Raw genomic sequence first — 23,741 nt, 5'->3', positions numbered from 1 at the left:
CAGTAGAATGTCTGTTGGGGAGCATCAATATAAAGTGTCAGCAGATATTAAGCAGACAATCTACTAAAAATATAAGTTAGTTGACATGTAGTTGCAAGGCAACTTATAGTTAGTACAAAGTCTAAAGAGGACCATCAAAATAAAGTGTTTCTGTATATTTTGTTTTAAAGGAACAGTTCACACAAAAGTGAATACTGTGTCATCATTTACTCCTTCCAAACCAGCATGATTTTATTTCGTCCATGAGACACAAAAGTAGATGGATGGTTTAGCTGGATGCCCAAGTCTTTGCCATACATCAAAAATGGAAGGTGATTCACACAGCTGAGTCATAATTCCCTGAAAATCTTCCCCGACTTGTGTTTCATGGAAGAAAGAAAATCATACAGGTTGTGAAAGACATGAAGGTGAGTAAACGATTTCTTATTTAGTGTTGTTGCATTGCCAAAATTTTTCCCCCATTAGTTTTAATCATAAACCTCTCTTAACCCTTTCTTATTTTCTTACAGCCATATTTGTACAGCGCAGAAAACATGCTGAAGTCAGTAAATTTTCTTTAAGGCTGACAAATCATTTGTGTTTATTTATTCCAAGTGTTCTCAGCTGGAAGACAGCTGTTTTTTTCTCACTTCAAATAGGACAGAAAAACGTACACTTTATGCTCTGCACTCCATTGGCATCACTATTGAGAGTATGTGTGTAATTCTGCCGACAAGCATTGAAGAAGCAGATCATTTCTAAACAGCATCTCACGCATCTGTTTGTCATATGGAGAATTAAGCCATCTGGAATGTGGCCCGCTGTCTTAGGTAGAGCAAGAGACAAGCAGCAAGGCAGGTCAAAGAAGCAATTATTCGGAAGGCAGCACCTCTTGTTTCTGCTTATAGAGCTTGCTGTTAAGAGCTAAAGGAATGCTGCATGCAGATAAATTTTGCAGTTTCAGTGTAGAAATGAACTAGCTCATATACAGAAGGGTCACAATGCTCTAATGAGAACACTAAATAACTGAAAAGCTCACTAAGCCTGGAACAGAGCAACATTTTTGGAAATAGTCATACGAACTCAGTGTAGTTTCCAAGCTTACATGTAATCTTGGCCACAAAAAGTGACCACTTTATTTTATTTTTAATTGCTTGTACTTCATTCATCTATAAAACAAACATCCTTGATTAATTTAGACAAATATAAGATGTGCCATGTATTAATAAAAATATGAATTTGCACATAAATTACCATTTGAAAAAAATTTGGGGTCAGTTGAGATTTTTTTTAAAAAGAAATTAATACTTGTATTCATTAGGGATGCACCGTTTCCACAAAAATATTAAGAAGCAACATTTCTTGAGCAGCAAATCAGCATATAAGAATGATCTCTGAAGGATCATGTGACACTGAAGACTGGAGTAATGATGCTGAAAATTCAGCTTTGGCATCACAGAAATAAACTACATTTTAAAATATATTAAATTAGAAAACAGCTATTTTAAGCTGTAATAATATTTCAATTTAAACTGTATTTTTGATCAAATAAATGCAGCCTTAGTGAGACTCCTATCTTTTGAACAGTAGTGTATGTAACTGAAGACTGAACTCCATAGAGGTACCTCCAAAAAATGAGTAAATAAAACCATTAATCAAAAACCTGTGAATTATGAGCTTTTTGTTCAGCTTGTGGGTTGGTGTAGTTTTACACTTTTAATTTATAAAATCATTTATCAAGGTAACAAATACCTTAAGTCTCAGTTTTCACTACATTGTTACTAGGGGACATGAGACTGATATGACCACAACAAGTTTTATAGAGGACCACTAACCTCTTCACATTCGAAAGAGGGGCAAAGTGACAGGACAAATTTTACGACAGCAATTGTGGCAGGTCATGGTTTATTAGAAACATGTTTAGACAAGTCAACTGGCAGTAAATTCACATCCCATCAACTGCTGAGCATTTCAAGATTGCACTCCATGACATCAGCCACTTTTCCCAAGGTTATGCACTTTTACCGCACATACACGCGCGGAAGCTGATAATTTATGGCGGCGTTTGGTCAGACAGTGACTCCTCTGGCTTTGCTAAAGGAAGTGACCTTACAAATCTCACCGTGAAAAATGACCATGAGGCCTGAGACTCACGTTAAATCATTCCAAAAAAAGCCCAGTTCTGATCGGTCGACTGAGGATATGACCATTGCAGTCAATCTGTGGTTCAGACAATCCCATCTCAATCAGCCACACCATCCTCTCAGCTGTTTTGACTCTATCTTGGTTTGCCTCTACCCGTGTTTTTGTCATTTAAGCTGTCTTCCTCCCCACAATATCCTTGGCTACATTTCCAACACAGTTCAACACATGACACCTACATACACACCAGCACTTGTGTTTAAATAACAGCGGAAATATGCAAGTATACTCATACACATTGGCAAACAACACTCAGCCACAGGGAAAACCCATACATTCTTTAAGGGTTATGAAAAAAATACAAAATTGGGTGTTTCAACTAAATGCCATTAAACACATTAACATTTTCACACAAAAGTGAGACAAAACAACTAAGAAACATCATGATCTCTTTCTAAAATGCTAACATTTTATTTTATTTTCAGGATTCTGAATTATAGGATCTTAAAGACAAAAGCCACTATGTGTACCATGTTAAGAAACTATGTATACCACACAACTCTAAATACATTAAGAGTTGCTACGTCACTATCAAATAAAATTTTCATGCAAAGGGAAAAAACAACAACTGATAAACATTGTGATTTGTCAATAAAATGCTAGCATGTTGTTTTATACTAGGCTTGACTTAAAAGGAACAAGAATCAAAAGAAACAACCCACAACACTTCAATTCTTCTCATTAAATACTCACCCTCATGTGGTTCCAAACATGTAAGACTTTTTTGTCATCTTCGGAACACAAATTAAGATGTTTTTAAGGGAAATAGAGCTTTCTATCCCTAAAGACAGCCTTGCAATTGCAACTTTGCTGCTTCAAAAAGTTCATAAAGAGATTGGAGAACTAATCCATATGAATTTGGTGGTTTAGTCCAAATTTTATGAAGAGACTCAATCACTTTTTATGCTGAACAGATTTAATTTAGGCTTTTACTCACATATAATTGATCAACGAACATAAACAGATGCTCAACCAAACCTGAATGACGTATGAGGATGAACCTCTTCCAGAAGCTCAAACGTGCTGCACCACCAAATGAGTTTCCTTTTCGTGTATTACACAGCGTGTTTGAGCTTCCGAAGTTGCAAAGTTTCATTTTTCGTAGGCTGTCTATGGAGGGGCAGAAAGCTCTCAGAATTCATCAAAAAGACCTTCATTTGCGTTCCGAAGATAAACTAAAGTCTTACGTGTTTGGAACGACATGAGGGAGAGTAATTAATGACAGAATTTTCATTTTTGTGTGAACAAACGTTCTAAGGATACTCATCTTTCCTAGAGAGTCTAAATGATGATTTAACAGGTGCGTATATAACGTGGTCTGACTCGACCCGCTCTGAGCGGGAATCGAACTGGCGCCACCAGCATGGGTCGCTGCACCAAATGTAACCATTCCTTTCTGGATTCAAGCCAGCATCACTGGCATGGGATGTGGTTGCACTAACAAGGACGCTAAAGACCGCAGTCTCTAGTGCTCCTCTTGAGTAAGGTTTCCTTGCACAGCTCTTACTAGCTTGCCTCCAGTACACTCACCCCCCTAAAGCTTACTCCCATCTGGGTCATGGCACCAAATGTAACCGGTCCTACTCAACCTGCCCCGAGCGGGATTCAAACCTGCATCACCGGCATGGGAGACAGGTGTACTAACAAAAACGCTAGACTGTAGCCAATAGTGTCAGGCACTAGCATGCCTCTTGAGGCCAGGGAAGTGAGGTTTACACACACAGCTCTTACTAGCTTGTCTCCATTACACTCACCCCCCTAAATTTCACTCCCATCCGGGTCACGGCACCAAATGAAACAGGTCCTTTCGGGATTTGAACCAGCATCACTGGCATGGGAGGTGGCTGCACAAACAAGGATGCTAAAGACCACAGTCTGTAGTGCACCTCTTAAGATCAGGGGAGTGAGGATTACTCACACAGCTCTTACCAGCTTGCCTCCATTACACTCATCCCCCTACACCTCACTTCCATCCGGGCCACGAACAAAAAAGTAACTGTTCCTTTTGGGATTCTAACCAGTATCACTGGCATGGGAGGTGGCTGCACTAACAAGGATGCTAAAGACCGCAGTCTCTAGTGCTCCTCTTGAGGCCAGGGGAGTGAGGTTTACTCGCACAGTTCTTGCTAGCTTGCCTCCATTACACTGACCCCCTAAACCATACTCCCATCCGAGTCACGGCACCAAATGTAACCGGTCCTTTTGGGATTTGAACCAGCATCACTGGCATGGGAGGTGGGCGCACTAACAAGGACACTAAAGACCGCAGTCTCTAGTGCACCTCTTAAGATCAGGGGAGTGAGGATTACTCACACAGCTCTTACCAGCTTGCCTCCATTACACTCACCCCCCTAAACCTCACTCCCATCCAGGCCACGGCACCAAATGTAACCGTTCCTTTCAGGATTCGAACCAGCATCACTGGCATGGGAGGTGGGTGCACTAACAAGGACACTAAAGTCTCTAGTGCATCTTTTGAGGCCAGATGAGTGTGGTTTACCTGCACAGCTCTTACTTGCTTGACTCCATTACACTCACCCCCCTAAACCTTACTGTGGGTCATGGCACCAAATGTAATTGTTCCTACTCAACCTGATCCGAGCGGGATTTAAACCAGCAGTCACCGGCATGGGAGGCGGGTGCACTAACAAGAACGCTAAAGACCGCAGCCAATAGCGTCAGTCACTAGTGCTCCTTTTGAGATTTTCCATAAAGCATGCACATCACTGCTATAGAAAAAATACACAAGTTTCTTATTCCATGATTTATAGATATAACTGTGGATCTACAATTTTTAAACAGGCCACAGGTGCCACAGGTTCTACAATGTATGAACATCAATGGGGAACCATACTGAATCGTACATGTCACATGAATTGCAGGGTCACCATTACATTGCCATGATCAAACTAAAAAAAAAATGAAAAAAATGAAAAAAAAAACGCAAAACGCATATATAGAGCGTTCACTAGTTCAGCCAAACAAATGAGTTTCTTTTGACAATTATTCTACGGGACAAATATAGACAACAACAACAACATCTAATATCCAAAGTCTATACAAAGTTTAGAAGATGTCTACACATAAAAGCTCATATACATCCACCTTTAACTCAAAAAAGCAAGATAGATTCTGGTTCAAACCTTAGGCTACATAATAATTCGATTTATAGCTTCATGCTACAAAAACACTCTCTACTGAGTACATACAGGAAATTATAGATGTTTTGTTTTAAAAATTGCCTTTTACATGGTAGAGTGGGCAGAGTCAATTCACCAGTGACTTGACTTCCACCCATAGTTCAAAACCTCCATAAAGGAAATAAACCTCCATTACTGGAAACATAAGACTGTAAAAGAATACATCCCATGGTCTTTTAGAGTCACTTATACTATTGCTAATGGACATGAGGGGTCTGTCTTACAACCTCAATAAACCCAGCTTAACTGCTGTCCCCTTTAAGCTGTTTTAGTCCATGTTTATAGCCACTTTAGTGCCTCTTCAGACAGAGCAGCTGCAAACTAATAACATCAGCTGGCTGTTGTAGAATCCGGATGTGGAGTTTCCCACTTAGCACAAACTTCCCACTCCTAAAAATGTAGCATTCTCTGTCATAGCTAAACATTTCTGACTCCTACGCTGACACTAGTTAAGAATGATTAGCATCTCAAAGCATCTAAGTTGATGTAGCTTATGCTTCTGTAGTTTGGTATGACATTAAACTATGTGGTATTTATGCATCCAGTATATAGGTATGTTTATATATGAAGGACACTATGGAAACGTTATAATTACATATTTGAAATGGGTCAATATAAAAACACTATAGTTTTGTTCCTATCTGATGTTAATATGTTGCATTTGTATAAAAAATACTTTATATCTTACACTGAGCTTTTTGCAAGGCAGTGCATTTTTGCATTAGTTTTTTGGCTAAACATTTTATACCGCAGCATATTTTGCTTATATGTAACTTGGCTTATATAGTGCATTTCTGTTATAGTCTTGATACTTGAGCAGCAAATTAGCATATTAGAATGATTTCTGCAGGATCATGTGGCACTGAAGACTGCAGTAATGGCTGCTTATATACTCATTTTGTATCATTGTCCATATGTTGAATTTCAAGTCCAACAATTTGTCCCTGCACAACATGCAAACAGAGCTTTTCTATACAGTGACAGTCTAAATTTGGCAGCTTCGCTAAATATTAGCAAAAGGAGCTTCGCAGTGTTTTGACTGTCATAGCACAATTTGCCGTTTGTAAACCAATGCAGGCGGAAACACTCACAACACTTCACACTATGATGTAAGCTTTACACGGATGTGTATAAAACATGAAAGACGCCATCTCACAGGCAGATCATCCTCCAGATGTTTAGTACACTTCTTATTATGGAAGTTAAAAGAACTGTTCATAAGTGCTTAGTAAATAGCTTTAGTAGAGAGATTTTGAAATTTGCTCATAAATATAATAAATTAGCTATTTACATGTAAGCTTAATTTCTTTCTTTTCCATGGGGATGCTACAGAACATAGTGAAACTCTAGTGGAAGTTAATTAAATCGTAATACAAAACACTGCACAAAACAAATATGATCATATTTGATAAGGATGACAATAAATCCAATTAAACATTGCTTTGCACCCATGTATTCAATATGAACACGAGGAACACAATGCCTTCCTGTATCAGATTTACAGATATAACTTTGTTCTCATAGAAGATTTGCTGAGTTCTATGCAAAATGTCACTTCATGATCACTTCATGATTTTGTCAAGGCCAAAAAACATCTTAATTTTGACTAGAAGTAGCTCTATAACCATCATGGATTACCTAAACTTATATACACACTACTGTTCAAAGGTTTAGTGTCAGTAAGATTTTATATTACTTACATATATTTACTGAACAAGGGTGCATTAAATTGATCAAAAGTGACAATAAAGATATTCATAATGTTAATTATATTTAAAATGATTGTTGTTATATATATATATATATATATATATATATATATATATATATATATATATATAGAGAGAGAGAGAGAGAGAGAGAGAGAGAGAGAGAGAGAGAGAGAGAGAGAGAAGGATTATGTTTAACGGCAAGCGCACATAAAACGTGAAACATTTCAGTACTACAAATCCTCAAACTGCCCTGTCCTTATCCCTGGTGGAAATATGCTCTGGGAAAATCTGAAACCGCACAATGGAATGAAGTTCAGCCAAAAGTAGGGAACTCTTTCTTTTCTTTCAACACTGACATTGAGACTCCGCCAGTTTTAATCTCCTTTTCTGGTGAGGAAATTTAAACCCTGCTGCCTCCATTCGTCCACCTTGCCCTCGTCTCTACCCTTCCCACCCTCTTACCCGCAATGCCCAACTCCTGTTTCTTTACATGATCTCTGAAGGAGTTAACACTGTGTGTTATTCCCTGTATATGAACTCTTTGACCCTTGCACTCTCGCTCTCCTTCTGTCTCCATGTGCTTCATCTCCTCTGGATAAATAGGCAGTTCTCACCAGGGACCACTATGAGCGATGGTTTCACTCTTTACACAGTCAAAATAAAGGAAACATTTCTTTTTATTTCCCTCAAAGGAAATCATAGCTACTATGACCCCCTAGCCTAGACTGAACCATTCATGAAGGCATACTTTTTTAAACCGTGAAAGAAGTCAGGTAGGTTTTTTTAACTACTATCGTCAAACTGGATGGTATGTAAGCTTGTTTACGCCACTGAATAACTACTGTTTGAAAATAAAAAAGGTATAATTGCGACTTTTTATATAAATTAGATATATCGATGAGATATAGTCGCAATTGTGTGCTATGAAGTCAGAATTACGAGACACAAAACTCCCAATTCAGATTTTTCTTCTCGGAATTCTGACTTTATAACACACAATTGCGTGGCAATTTTGACTTTTTTCTTTTGAGTTTATATCTCAAATGCGAGAAAAAAATTCAGAATTGCGAGTTTATATCTTACAATTGTGCGTTTATGACGCGCAATTGTTTATAACTTGCAATTCTGACTTCTCGCAATTGTGAGTTTATATCTTGCGATTCTTATAAGAAGACGTAATTACATTTTTTTATTTTGTGGTGGAAACAAGCTTCCATAGAATGGTGCCAGTTATACTTAATTATAGTAATATCTCTCAATTCATATTCATCAGACAGTAGGCGGAAAGCACCCTGATGACCTTCTACTTCCAGCGAGATTCTGAAGTGCACATTTGATGGACACTTTACTATCCCATGAAGCCACAGGAGGGGATTTGTGAATGGAGATGAAGCAACGCAACTGATGCTATAGTTCATATGATAATGACAACATGACAGATTCGTCCAAATCACACACACACACATATATATATATATATATATACAGTGGGTACGGAAAGTATTCAGACCCCCTTAAATTTTTCACTCTTTGTTATATTGCAGCCATTTGCTAAAATCATTTAAGTTCTTTTTTTTCACATTAATGTACACACAGCACCCCATATTGACAGAAAAACACAGAATTGTTGACATTTTTGCAGATTTATTAAAAAAGAAAAACTGAAATATCACATGGTCCTAAGTATTCAGACCCTTCGCTGTGACTCTCATATAGAGATGCTTGAGATGGTTCTACACCTTAATATGAGTCCAGCTGTGTTTGATTATACTGATTGGACTTGATTAGGAAAGCCACACACCTGTCTATATAAGACCTTACAACTCACAGTGCATGTCAGAGCAAATGAGAATCATGAGGTCAAAGGAACTGCCTGAAGAGCTCAGAGACAGAATTGTGGCAAGGCACGGATCTGGCCAAGGTTACAAAATAATTTCTGCTGCACTTAAGGTTCCTAAGAGCACAATGGCCTCCATAATCCTTAAATGGAAGACGTTTGGGACAACCAGAACCCTTCCTAGAGCTGGCCGTCCGGCCAAACTGAGCTATCGGGGGAGAAGAGCCTTGGTGAGAGAGGTAAAGAAGATGCACGTTATGGATTGGCAGGTGGTTATTAAGTCCTTTGCAGTATGTCAAACACACAGACAGGGAGTTGAGTGGTGGCTGCTGTTGTCGAAATAGATCTCTTCATGTCTGAATCTTGTTTTTTTCCTATAACTTTGACAGAGCAGTGCTCCATACTCCGTACTAGACCTGAGTGCAAATCCAGTGTCTGCTGTAAAGAGTTATTCTCCAGATGTGACTCTCCAACCCGTTTCTGGTGAAAGCCTTAACATCTCAGGTATATCATTACACCACTTATACAATTGAAGTGATGAGAGTTGGATAAAAAAAAAAAAAAATGCAAACGCTATGTGACCAAAAAGAACAAAAGCCTATCTTGGGCAATAGTTAGCTCAGTTTAAATTTTACTTTAGTATACTTTCAGATCACAGTGAGAAAGACTGTCTTTCTCTTTCTGCACTCTCTAAGCACATATCAAGAATTCATGCATGTCAAACACTGCGTCAGAGCTTTCTCTAGTGTGTAGGTATCCTTGAAGGGATAATTCACACAAAAATGAAAACTCTGTCATTTAATCTCCCTCATGTTGTTCTAAACCTGACCTTCTTTCTTCTGCAGAACACAAATTAAGATATCTTGAAGAATGTTGGTAACCAAACAGTTTTGGATTCCCATTGACTTCCACAGTATTTTTTCCATACAATGGAAGTCAATGGGAACCTGAAACTGTTTGGTGAGTAAATGATGACAGAATTTTAATTTTTGGGTGGACTATTCCTTTTAAACAAAGACACTCATAAAACTCCTTCTGCTTTCATATGTAACCACTTGTGGACAAAGCTGCTTTTGATTAAGGCTGCAGTGGGCAATGTGCTAAACCTTTCATTCATCATGATTATGACAATCGCAATTAACTGACACTATGCACACACCACGATTTGTTGAATGCACACTCATACACAATAAATGAAAATGATAAGCAAAACCATTTTCTTTACAATTTTGGTTTGTCCAGAGCATTGGAAGTTTACTGTTAGTTTTGTGAAGAAATAGATTAGTTGAAATTACTACAGCAACTATTCATCTATCAAATGCTTGAAATGCAACATCACCTTTTCCATAATCGGCTGCTGAGAGACAAGGCCTCACTTTCGCCTATCCCAGCGGGCACCAACATTTTTTTTTTTTTTTTTTTATGAGTGCCTTCTACGCTTCTTGAGATGATGTGGAGAGGCTGTCTGGAAGAAAAATAAACAGACCCTGTCCTTTGTTTGACCTTCGTCAATGGGCAGCATAGGATTTCCACCACTCATAAACAATGAGGCAAATCAAGGAGGTCTGCTGACATCATCACTCGAGAAAGGAAGTCTAGGGGAAATCAATGGTGTGCTGTGATTAAATAAAAACGCTGTTTTTTATATATATATATATATATATATATATATATTATATATATATATATATATATATATATATATATATATATATATATATATATATATAAATAACGCTGTGTAAGAGTTTTGCCACACTGATTATTGGTTACTTACATTTTTTTAGTATATACACTAAATCCCTCTGGAGTGACCCAAAATTAAGTAGCCATACTTTGCTCAAGGGCACAACAGTGGCAGCTAATGAATTACGGCTTTTGGAGTGTGAACCTACAACCTTTGGGTCACCAACCCACATTTTTAACCACTAAGCTATCCATCTTTCATCTACTTGGTGTAAGTTTTGGAATTATTTATAAAAAAAGTGAAAGATCAGGATTAAAGGAACAGTTCACTTGAAAATTAATTTACTCATTCTCATGTAGTTTCAAACCCATTCTTTCATTCTGCCATGAAGCACAAAAGGAGATGTTAGGAATAATATTACATGAAAGAAAATGAGGACAGGAATTGTCAAGCTTCAAATATGAAAAAAAGAAGCAAAAAAAAAAAAAAAAAAAGCAAAAAATTATTTTCATATATATTTTAATATATAATATTTTAATAAATAAATTAAAAAAATAAATAAATAAATCTATTTAAAAAAAGCAAAAACATTGCTAATATATAATTTTAAAATAAATGTAAATATATTTTCAATATGTTTTTTATATTACATACACTATATTATTATATTTATATTATATTATACTTATATTATTATATTTGAGTTTTGTTTTTAATAAATTTAATAAATCTAATTTATATTGTTCAAAATATATTTAAAAAGGACATTTTGCATTTACCCAACATGTATTTTAAGATTGGAAATGTATTTTCTTACATTTTTTATTTATTTTGATATATTTAAAACCTCTTTGACAAACTATCCCTTTAATATGACAGAGCCACTTTTCATAACTCCCAGAACTTCTCTTAAACACAGGTGATGTGTTATATAGTAAGGCAGAGAAATATATATGCCCATAATGCCGACACTATGCCCATAATAACTTTGAATATGAAAGCATTTTGCAAAGAATGGGAATCACTAAACTGTCAATGAAAAGAGTCATATGAGATCAATTTGGGGTCATACGTCAAGAATGATTACATCCAGAACAACAGGAAGTGCTATGCAATAAATCATAACAAAACACCAGATGGAAGTTAATTGCCTTGTATTTTGTTATCAGAGTCTGTTTTACAAAGTGGAAGCAACTCCCAAGATCTCTGGTTTGCACGAGGACATCCGTTGACGTGTTCCACAACCTCTGTGACTTAAGTATTTTTATCCAAGGACACATCGGATCATGACTGGTTTGACTGGTAAATGTGTGTGAGCACTGCTGACCTGAGCATCTTTCCCACCAAAGGTGTGGTCTTTTTTGCAGAAGAGGATGTCTTACATTTCAGCAACTATTGTTCTCGGATTCCTCCTGGCAGCCATCCCTCTCTCACTTCCATATACACACATATCACTTCCCTTAACCTGTTGACTTGATATGAGAATTTGAATCACTGGCTCTCAGTTCATAGAGAGTTCTGTCTGTTGTTCTTCTTCTTTCTTTATTTCTAATTAATGGTAAAACAGACTTTAAAAAAGGTTACAATAAATAAAAAAAAACATGCATCTACTGATTTCAAGATTCATAATATTCTTGTAACAATATGTGTCTGCAGCACGCTCAGCGATGGAGTTCAGCAAACAAAGTATTTTATTCAAAATAATAAACAAGAGATATCCAATGAAACATGGGAGAAAACGAATGCAAACCGCATTGAACTAAAACAACACAGAACAATGAACTGAGTGAACCGAGGTCTTAAAGGTGCCCTAGAATTAAATACTGAATTTATATTGGCATAGTTGAATAACAAGAGTTCAGTACATGGAAAGGACATACACTGAGTTTCAAACTCCATTGTCCATGATATCATGATATTTTTAGTGATATTTGTGAATTGTCTTTCTAAATGTTTCGTTAGCATGTTGCTAATGTACTGTTAAATGTGGTTAAAGTTACCATTGTTTCTTACTGTATTCACGGAGACAAGAGCCGTTGCTATTTTCATTTTTAAACACTTGCAGTCTGTATAATGCATAAACACAACTTCATTCTTTATACATCTCTCCAACAGTGTGTAATGTTAGCTTTAGCCACGGAGCACAGCCTCAAATTTATTCAGAATCAAATGTAAACATCCCAATAAATACTATACTCACATAATCCGATGTATGCATGCAGCATGCATGACGAACATCTTGTAAAGATCCATTTTGAGGGTTATATTAGCAGTGTGAACTGTGTTTATGCTGTTCAAGGCAAGCGCGAGCTCCGGGGGCAGGGGAGCACAAGAATTAAAGGGGCCACAACCTATATATCAGTGCATAGTTAATGATGCCCCAAAATAGACAGTTAAAAAAATTGAATTAAAAAAATCTATGGGGAATTTTAGCTGAAACTTCACAGACACATTCAGGGGACAACTTAGACTTATATTACATCTTTTAAAAATAAGTTCTAGGGCACCTTTTAAGGATTAGTTCACTTTCAAATGAAAATTACCCCAAGCTTTACATATCCTTAAGCAATCGATGTACAGTGGGTACAGAAAGTATTCAGACCCCCTTACATTTTTCACTCTTTGTTATATTGCAGCCATTTGCTCAAATCATTTAAGTTCATTTTTTTTCCTCAATAATGTACACACAGCACCCCATATTGACAGAAAAACACAGAATTGTTGACATTTTTGCAGATTTATTAAAAAAGAAAAACTGAAATATCACATGGTCCTAAGTATTCAGACCCTTTGCTCAGTATTTAGTAGAAGCACCCTTTTGATCTAATACAGCCATTTTATTTTTGGGAAAGATGCAACAAGTTTTTCACACCTGGATTTGGGGATCCTCTGCCATTCCTCCATGCAGATCCTCTCCAGTTCTGTTAGGTTGGATGGTAAACGTTAGTGGACAGCCATTTTTAGGTCTCTGAGATGCTCAATTGGGTTTAAGTCAGGGCTCTGGGTGGGCCATTCAAGAACAGTCACGGAGTTGTTGTAAAGCCACTCCTTCGTTATTCGCTATCTTGGTCTCATCAGACCAGAGAATCTTATTTATCACCATCTTGGGGTCCTTCAGTTGTTTTTTAGCAAACTCCATGCGGGCTTTCATTTGTCTTGCACTGAGGAGAGGCTTCCGTCGGGCCACTCTGCCATAAAGCCCCGACTGGTGGAGGGCTGCAGTGATGGTTGACTTTCTACAACTTTCTCCCGACTGCATCTGTGGAGCTCAGCCACAGTGATCTTTGGGTTCTTCTTTACCTCTCTCACCAAGGCTCTTCTCCCGATAGCTCAGTTTGGCCGGACGGCCAGCTCTAGGAAGGGTTCTGGTCGTCCCAAACATCTTCCATTTAAGGATTATGGAGGCCACTGTGCTCTTAGGAACCTTAAGTGCAGCAGAATTTTTTTTGTAACCTTGGCCAGATCCGTGCCTTGCCACAATTCTGTCTCTGAGCTCTTCAGGCAGTTCCTTTGACCTCATGATTCTCATTTGCTCTGACAGTGAGCTGTAAGGTCTTATATAGACAGGTGTGTGGCTTTCCTAATCAAGTCCAATCAGTATAATCAAACACAGCTAGACTCAAATGAAGGTGTAGAACCATCTCAAGGATGATCAGAAAAAATGGACAGCACCTGAGTTAAATATATGAGAGTCACAGCAAAGGATCTGAATACTTAGGACCATGTGATATTTCAGTTTTTCTTTTTTAATAAATCTGCAAAAATGTCAACAATTCTGTGTTTTTTCTGTCAATATGGGGTGCTGTGTGTACATTAATGAGGAAAAAAATGAACTTAAATGATTTTAGCAAATGGCTGCAATATAACAAAGAGTGAAAAATTTAAGGGGTATACTTTCCGTACCCACTGTATATGACTTTCTTCTTTCTGATGAACATAATCAGAGAAATATTAATAAATATCCTGACACATCCGAGCTTTATAATGGCATTAACCATTAACAAACAAGGATGAGCTGAAGAAAGTGCTTCCATCCACATTCATCCATCATAAACATATTCCACATGGCTCCAGGGGGTTAATAAAGTCCTTCTGAAGCGGAGCGAAGCATTTGTGTAAATAAAATATCTATATTTAACAACTTATGAAGTAAAATATGTAGCTTCCGCCAGACCGTCTTCCATCAAGGTTAAGGTACGAAGAAAGTGTAAAACTCTAGCAGTTCAAAAAGCTTATGCTAATGCTACATCCTACATGGAGTGTTTATGATGGATGGATGTGGATGGATGCACTTTCTTCAGCTCATACTCGTTTGGTAATGCTTACTGCCATTACAAAGCTTGGATGCGTCATTTATTTATTACATTTCTCTGTTTGTGTTCATCAGAAAGAAGAACATCATATACACCTAGGATAGCTTGAGGGTGAGTAAAGCTTCGGCTAATTTTCATTTGAAAGTGAACTAATCCTTTAAATACAAACAGAGAGTAATCAACGGAAACAGATGCGTAAATTAATAACCAAGGAAACTAATTTTGAAAACAGAACATAGGCAGAACGGGAACATACACTGTAAAAAAAAAATTTTTAGAAGTTGTGAGTAAAAGAAAGATTAATAGACTATGTTTTACAAGAAAATGCGGTAGCACTTTATTTTGTAGTCCTGTTCCCCATGTACATACTATACTTATTACAGCAATTATAATAACTAGGTAATAACTAGGTACTAAACATGAACCTACACCTAAACTTAACTTTTACCCATGTAGATACCTTACATTACTCCGTATTTTCTTAGGTAAGTACACTGTGACTACATGCAAGTAGACGTACTGTAAAATAAAGTGCAACTGAAAATAGCATTTCAGTCTTTCTACTTCAAAATATCATGTATAATTCAATGCTATGCTTGCCATTCTTTATAATTGTGAAGTTTTCTAGCAATTTCTAAGTGAGATTTGTTTCTACACTATTTTTTTCAATGCACTAAGGAAGACTAGAATTTTATTTATTTATAACTTGAACTAAATAGAATTAACTAAATTTTCACAGAATTTTCAACTGTTGAATTTTTACTTTTTGGATGACCTTTGCCTTTAAGAGCCATTAGAAAGTCTTAAATAACTATAAACACAAAGTCCTATCACCATATCTGATGGTAAAATAAAAAAACATGATAGAATCTGAACCACCTTTAAGGGAGTTCCATGGGTGTTCTGGGCTAAGATATTTACATTTTATAAATCAGGGTCTACAGTACAAGTGAGAAAAGCTTTGGAAATACATCTATGTGCAGGTTAGGTTATTGTCAAATTTTCCCGCCCTTCCAAGCTCACAGAACGAGATTCGAGAAACCCCTGAGACAGAAAACGAAGGAAATCTCCGTCAAAACATTTCTATTTAACACTAAACACGCTCTGTTTAGGGAAAAAAAACTTGTAGAGCAAAGTGAGGTGAGTGTCTTGTTTTTCTTTTGCTAAACTGTGGAGAAAGTCCCTCTCTAGCAGCTGTGAGGAAATTCCCTGGTAATAACAAAAGGTCCGCGCGTATGAAGTTTGCATCATTAGTCCACAGCTCTGCTTCACCATCTGTTTGGATAGCTTGAGTGCTTCCTCTCTATCATTGTGCGAAACGTGAAGGGGTTGTGAAGGTGCAGTAATAGAGGAAGAGAGAGAGGCCGTGTTGAAAAGCATGTAGCTTCTCTATAACATACCTTTCCTATCTGAGCATCACAAGAGGGCAATAGTTTCTTTGAAAACCACTTGTAAATATCCTGTTTGATCAAAGTTTAACTGTGTGAAGAGAAAGAATTATGGTCTCGTTTCCTGTGCAGGAATTTTAAAATCACGCTACATGGTGAAATTGACAAGCACAGCAGTGAGAATACAAGAGCAGCAATAAATGTGTCATCATTACAGTCTTTTTTTCTTATAGCCGTTTCCGACAAAAATGCTTACTGCTAAACAAAAGCACTGAGTCAGCCAGAAAGAGATCTGGCCCATGCAGACTGGCTGCGGTTCTTTCATTGTACAAGGGGATGTTGTAAGCACACATACAAGCGGTGACATTTCATATTGACATCACAGACCACCACCACTGTAAACCCGAATAAGTTGGGCTAACTCAAAAAATTTGAGGTAATCAGTTATATCAATTTTTTTGAGTTATGATGTCCCCAATTTTAAGAAAGCAGAACTATCAAGTTTTGAGTTTGTAGTATTCATGCATGTTAATTGCTCCTAACCTGAAGTACTGAGTTAGCTAACTCATAAAATTATATATTAGTATTAAGATACAGACTTGTAATGCAGATCCATTAGTGTAACGACAAAAATCTAACAACTGCTCTGAAATGTGAAAACAACATTTTAGAAAAACAAATGGAGCAGGTTTCTCATGAATTGGACACCTACTGTTCCATGGACGAATGCCTCCCGCCAGCAAGAGGAAATTACGTGTTTACATGTAAGGATATGCAACCATAGGGGGAGTCCAGTATCAAATGGCACCTCTTAAGGAAGCAATTAGAAATATTTTATGCTGTGATTTCTCAAAACGCTCAAGGTCAAACAAAATGAGTGCACACTATACACAACACAAGGGTTGCTATGAAGACAAATGCATTATATACGGTGCAAGGGCCTAACTATATGCAATGATCGCATATTTCTTTTCGTGGTAATTCTATTACAGTTGCATTTGGCTGTTTGCCGACAATGACTTCAGTGCTTCCATCATATCTGGGAAAGTTTGGAAACCCCTGCCTCAGACATAAGTATGAACTTGCTTCAATACAGCATATTTGAGGTTATAATGATGGGTGTTTTTTGTACCTTCTTTTGGTATCGCCCCTCTGACATCATTATTGAATGACACCCAGTCTGTGAACAATTCACAAATCACAACACAGATTTGAATATATTGGTGTTTTCTAGGTGGTTTTTAGGTGGTTTCTTACTGTCTCAAGTCAAACAAATTCACTCTCAAGTCTTTATGATATTCTAGGTTTCGTGATATGACCGTTCCTTCAGTATATAAGAGTTTTTTCACCACCAGACAATTTTATCTAACATATCTAATGTAGTTCTCTTACTATAGTTCTCACAACAAAACTTGGGATTTGTGCCTCTAATACTCTTTAAGTCATGGGACACCAAACTGTACTGTATTCATGGAAAGTTCAAAATATTCTCTGAAAACATGTCTCATGAGCTAAAATGTAAATTTATCTTGTTTTAAAGTGCCCCTGTTAACCATTTTTAAAGGTTCCTTTTTTCTGGAGATCTCCTCCTACAGTCGGGTTACTTGTATACAATGTCATAAAACACTTTAATTTTTTCAGCATCACCTCTTTTCTCACAGTGTGCTGAAAACTCAACGGCCATAGCCACATCTGAATTTCACATCTGGAGGCTTCCTTAGCACTTGATACACAGTGATATGAACAGTAACAATGGTGACAGTTTTACCATATCATTTCAAGTCAGAGTCCTCATCCTTTTGAAGTGCATGCGAAAAAAGATTTGCTTTCGCAGCGCAGAAAACAGCAGTAGCACAAGATCCAGGGGGTTGAGACTAGTAGGTTTAGGGATATGTAAAGTGTGAGGAGTTGGATCCAGATCCATCGGGTGGAGATGGGTAGGTTTAGATCCAGGGGGTGGAGACAGGCAGGTTTAGGGATATGTAAAGTGTGAGGAGTTGGATCCAGATCCAGGGGGTGAAGATGAGTAGGTTTAGGGATATATAAAGTGTGAGGAGTTGGATCCAGATCCAGGGGGTGGAGACTGGTAGGTTTAGGGATTTGTAAAGTGTGAGGAGTTGGATCCAGATCCATGGGTTGGAGATGGGTAGGTTTAGATCCAGGGGGTGGAGACGGGTAGGTTTAGGGATATATAAAGTGTGAGGAGTTGGATCCAGATCCAGGGGGTGGAGACTGGTAGGTTTAGGGATTTGTAAAGTGTGAGGAGTTGGATCCAGATCCATGGGGTGGAGATGGGTAGGTTTAGATCCAGGGGGTGGAGACGGGTAGGTTTAGGGATATGTAAAGTGTGAGGAGTTGGATCCAGATCCATGGGTTGGAGATGGGTAGGTTTAGATCCAGGGGGTGGAGACGGGTAGGTTTAGGGATATATAAAGTGTGAGGAGTTGGATCCAGATCCAGGGGGTGGAGATGGGTAGGTTTAGGGATTTGTAAAGTGTGAGGAGTTGGATCCAGATCCATGGGGTGGAGATGGGTAGGTTTAGATCCAGGGGGTGGAGACGGGTAGGTTAAGGGATATGTAAAGTGTGAGGAGTTGGATCCAGATCCATGGGGTGGAGATGGGTAGGTTTAGATCCAGGGGGTGGAGACGGGTAGGTTTAGGGATATGTAAAGTGTGAGGAGTTGGATCCAGATCCATGGGTTGGAGATGGGTAGGTTTAGATCCAGTGGGAGTAGACGGGTATGTTAAGGGATATGTAAAGTGTGAGGAGTTGGATCCAGATCCATGGGGTGGAGATGGGTAGGTTTAGATCCAGGGGGTGGAGACGGGTAGGTTTAGGGATATGTAAAGTGTGAGGAGTTGGATCCAGATCCATGGGTTGGAGATGGGTAGGTTTAGATCCAGGGGGTGGAGACGGGTAGGTTTAGGGATATGTAAAGTGTGAGGAGTTGGATCCAGATCCAGGGGGTGAAGATGAGTAGGTTTAGGGATATATAAATTGTGAGGAGTTGGATCCAGATCCAGGGGGTGGAGACTGGTAGGTTTAGGGATTTGTAAAGTGTGAGGAGTTGGATCCAGATCAATGGGTTGGAGATGGGTAGGTTTAGATCCAGGGGGTGGAGACGGGTAGGTTTAGGGATATGTAAAGTGTGAGGAGTTGGATCCAGATCCATGGGTTGGAGATGGGTAGGTTTAGATCCAGGGGGTGGAGACGGGTAGGTTTAGGGATATGTAAAGTATGAGGAGTTGGATCCAGATCCAGGGGGTGGAGATGGGTAGGTTTAGGGATATGTAAAGTGTGAGGAGTTGGATCCAGATCCAGGGGGTGGAGATGAGTAGGTTTAGGGATATGTAAAGTGTGAGGAGTTGGATCCAGATCCATCGGGTGGAGATGGGTAGGTTTAGATCCAGGGGGTGGAGACAGGCAGGTTTAGGGATATGTAAAGTGTGAGGAGTTGGATCCAGATCCAGGGGGTGAAGATGAGTAGGTTTAGGGATATATAAAGTGTGAGGAGTTGGATCCAGATCCAGGGGGTGGAGACTGGTAGGTTTAGGGATTTGTAAAGTGTGAGGAGTTGGATCCAGATCCATGGGTTGGAGATGGGTAGGTTTAGATCCAGGGGGTGGAGACGGGTAGGTTTAGGGATATATAAAGTGTGAGGAGTTGGATCCAGATCCAGGGGGTGGAGACTGGTAGGTTTAGGGATTTGTAAAGTGTGAGGAGTTGGATCCAGATCCATGGGGTGGAGATGGGTAGGTTTAGATCCAGGGGGTGGAGACGGGTAGGTTTAGGGATATGTAAAGTGTGAGGAGTTGGATCCAGATCCATGGGTTGGAGATGGGTAGGTTTAGATCCAGGGGGTGGAGACGGGTAGGTTTAGGGATATATAAAGTGTGAGGAGTTGGATCCAGATCCAGGGGGTGGAGATGGGTAGGTTTAGGGATTTGTAAAGTGTGAGGAGTTGGATCCAGATCCATGGGGTGGAGATGGGTAGGTTTAGATCCAGGGGGTGGAGACGGGTAGGTTAAGGGATATGTAAAGTGTGAGGAGTTGGATCCAGATCCATGGGGTGGAGATGGGTAGGTTTAGATCCAGGGGGTGGAGACGGGTAGGTTTAGGGATATGTAAAGTGTGAGGAGTTGGATCCAGATCCATGGGTTGGAGATGGGTAGGTTTAGATCCAGGGGGTGGAGACGGGTAGGTTAAGGGATATGTAAAGTGTGAGGAGTTGGATCCAGATCCATGGGGTGGAGATGGGTAGGTTTAGATCCAGGGGGTGGAGACGGGTAGGTTTAGGGATATGTAAAGTGTGAGGAGTTGGATCCAGATCCATGGGTTGGAGATGGGTAGGTTTAGATCCAGGGGGTGGAGACGGGTAGGTTTAGGGATATGTAAAGTGTGAGGAGTTGGATCCAGATCCAGGGGGTGAAGATGAGTAGGTTTAGGGATATATAAATTGTGAGGAGTTGGATCCAGATCCAGGGGGTGGAGACTGGTAGGTTTAGGGATTTGTAAAGTGTGAGGAGTTGGATCCAGATCAATGGGTTGGAGATGGGTAGGTTTAGATCCAGGGGGTGGAGACGGGTAGGTTTAGGGATATGTAAAGTGTGAGGAGTTGGATCCAGATCCATGGGTTGGAGATGGGTAGGTTTAGATCCAGGGGGTGGAGACGGGTAGGTTTAGGGATATGTAAAGTATGAGGAGTTGGATCCAGATCCAGGGGGTGGAGATGGGTAGGTTTAGGGATATGTAAAGTGTGAGGAGTTGGATCCAGATCCAGGGGGTGGAGATGAGTAGGTTTAGGGATATGTAAAGTGTGAGGAGTTGGATCCAGATCCATGGGGTGGAGATGGGTAGGTTTAGATTCAGGGGGTGGAGACGGGTAGGTTTAGGGATATGTAAAGTGTGAGGAGTTGGATCCAGATCCAGGGGGTGGAGATGAGTAGGTTTAGGGATATGTAAAGTGTGAGGAGTTGGATCCAAATCCAGGGGGTGGAGATGGGTAGGTTTAAATCCAGGGGGTGGAGATGAGTAGGTTTAGGGATCTGTAAAGTGTGAGGAGTTGGATCCAGATCCATGGGGTGGAGACGGGTAGGTTTAGGGATATGTAAAGTGTGAGGAGTTGGATCCAGATCCAGGGGGTGGAGATGGATAGGTTTAGATCCAAGGGGTGGAGACGGGTAGGTTTAGGGATATGTAAAGTGTGAGGAGTTGGATCCAGGTCCAGGGGGTGGAGATGGATAGGTTTAGATCCAAGGGGTGGAGACGGGTAGGTTTAGGGATATGTAAAGTGTGAGGAGTTGGATCTAGGTCCAGGGGGTGGAGACTGGTAGGTTTACGGATATGTAAAGTGTGAGGAGTTGGATCCAGATTCAGGGGGTGGAGATGGATAGGTTTAGATCCAAGGGGTGGAGACGGGTAGGTTTATGGATATGTAAAGTGTAAGGAGTTGGATCCAGATCCATGGGGTGGAGAGGGGTAGGTTTAGGGATATGTAAAGTGTGAGGAGTTGGATCCAGATTCAGGGGGTGGTGATGGGTAGGTTTAGGGATATGTGAATTGGGAGGAGTTGGATCTGGATCCAACCTCGCCCCCTGGATCTCGTGTCCTGACCATCTCGAAAACAGTGCCTTCTCAACTTGTCCACAATATGACCCAAACTCTTCCAGGCCTCAGCTACAACTACAGTGTTTGAGGGTGGGTCAAAGTAGACGTTTGCGGGCAGCCAGTGAAGACCATATCCTGGCATTATTCAAATTTGTAAACCAACATTGGCTTGTGCAGGAAGTTAGACTGGAATTACTGACCACTCGTTTGCAGGCAGGTCAGACTCCGTTCTTTCTTTTAGGAGACAATAACTATTTCAATATTTTCACTGGAAAACAAGAAGAAATACAGATAATAAAAATCATATAACAATATGCTTGAGTCTGTGACACATTTTTTACATTTAGTGGACTCGTGTTGATATATGTTTGTTGTCTTTTGAGGGTCTTTGATCACAGTTTAAAGGTCATGGGCAGAAGCTTTTAATTTTCCCTTAGATTCTTCGCTAGACAACATGTTTACTTTCACTGTGTCCAAAATCTGATTAAACCGACAAGACCTTTGTCCTTTGAACACTGAGAAGAAGCCCTTAGAGGCCATAATTTTAAGATCAAACAGACACTGACACAACCTAAATAGGGTTTAAGTTCACGACCTGCAACCACAATGTCAACCCTGCACGAGTGCTGTGCCAGCCACAAACTGATATTGGCATCTAACACAAGATTTATTGCTAATTCTTAGGGTTACATGGTTTTTTTCAAACCACATTTCTTTGGTGCTACAAATAATAATAATATTTGCAATAGCAATTATCACTCTTACTGTTACTATTTCTCACTCTCATATCGCACATAAATGAAAAGGAATATCAGTTTCCTCCATGATCAGGTCACATCACATTTTCCATATCTACATGCAGCAGACTCAAATGAAATAGAATGATAAGCAACAAAGGAATAAAACACTCAGTATCGGATTCACTCGAGAGGGATCTTCTTTCCCACTCCAGATTGCTCATAATGAATCCAAACCACATGCCCAATTTCATTTTCCATTACTCAGAGGCTGGAGACCAGGGGGGTCTCTGAAAGGAGCCATCAGTATCTGTCAGTCTGTAATCGTGTGCATCTGTAAAGCACATTTGGATTGCAAATGATCTTTTAAACAAAGCCACTGATGCATTAACATCAAAATAAAGCATTAATTTCATGTATTTATGATTTTCGGTGTGTATAGAGAGGATATTCCAAAATTGAATGCAATGTGGTTCAGGTTTGTGTGCAAGGGAAAGGAAATTGATTTCAGTGTGTTAAAAAAATTAAGGATGCACTCTCTAAGAAAACAAATCAAATTTGCTATCAACAAAACAAAATTTTGTGATGTTTATGCTTAAAACAAGAAGAAACCAATTAGAAAAATAAACTTCATTCAAGATATAGCACAAAATCAGCCTAAAACAATTTAAAAATATATATTTATGGTTTTTCCTAGTAAATGGTCAGTGGAAAGTGCTTTACTATATTATAAAAACAAAAAAAAGAACTAAGTATTATATGAAATGAAAAACATACATATATATATATATATATATATATAATGCATTAACTAACAGGACCTTATTGTAAAATGTTACCAACTAAATAATACACTACAATGGGTTTGCAACAGATTTGCAAACGTAGCATTTAGCATCATTCAGAATTGAGATATTTTACAAGAAAACAAGATAAAATCACTGATTAAGAAAAATATATATGTTTTAAAAGTTCAAGGTAACATTATATTGCATGGACAATGTCCTTTATCTGAACTGTCCTCCATGAACAATGCATTTTATATTGAAAAATGATATCTGTAGATATTGTGCAAAA

The sequence above is a fragment of the Chanodichthys erythropterus genome, chromosome 18, assembly GCF_024489055.1.
Source record: "Chanodichthys erythropterus isolate Z2021 chromosome 18, ASM2448905v1, whole genome shotgun sequence".
NCBI lineage: Eukaryota > Metazoa > Chordata > Actinopteri > Cypriniformes > Xenocyprididae > Chanodichthys > Chanodichthys erythropterus.
Note: the sequence above shows the minus strand (reverse complement) of the source record.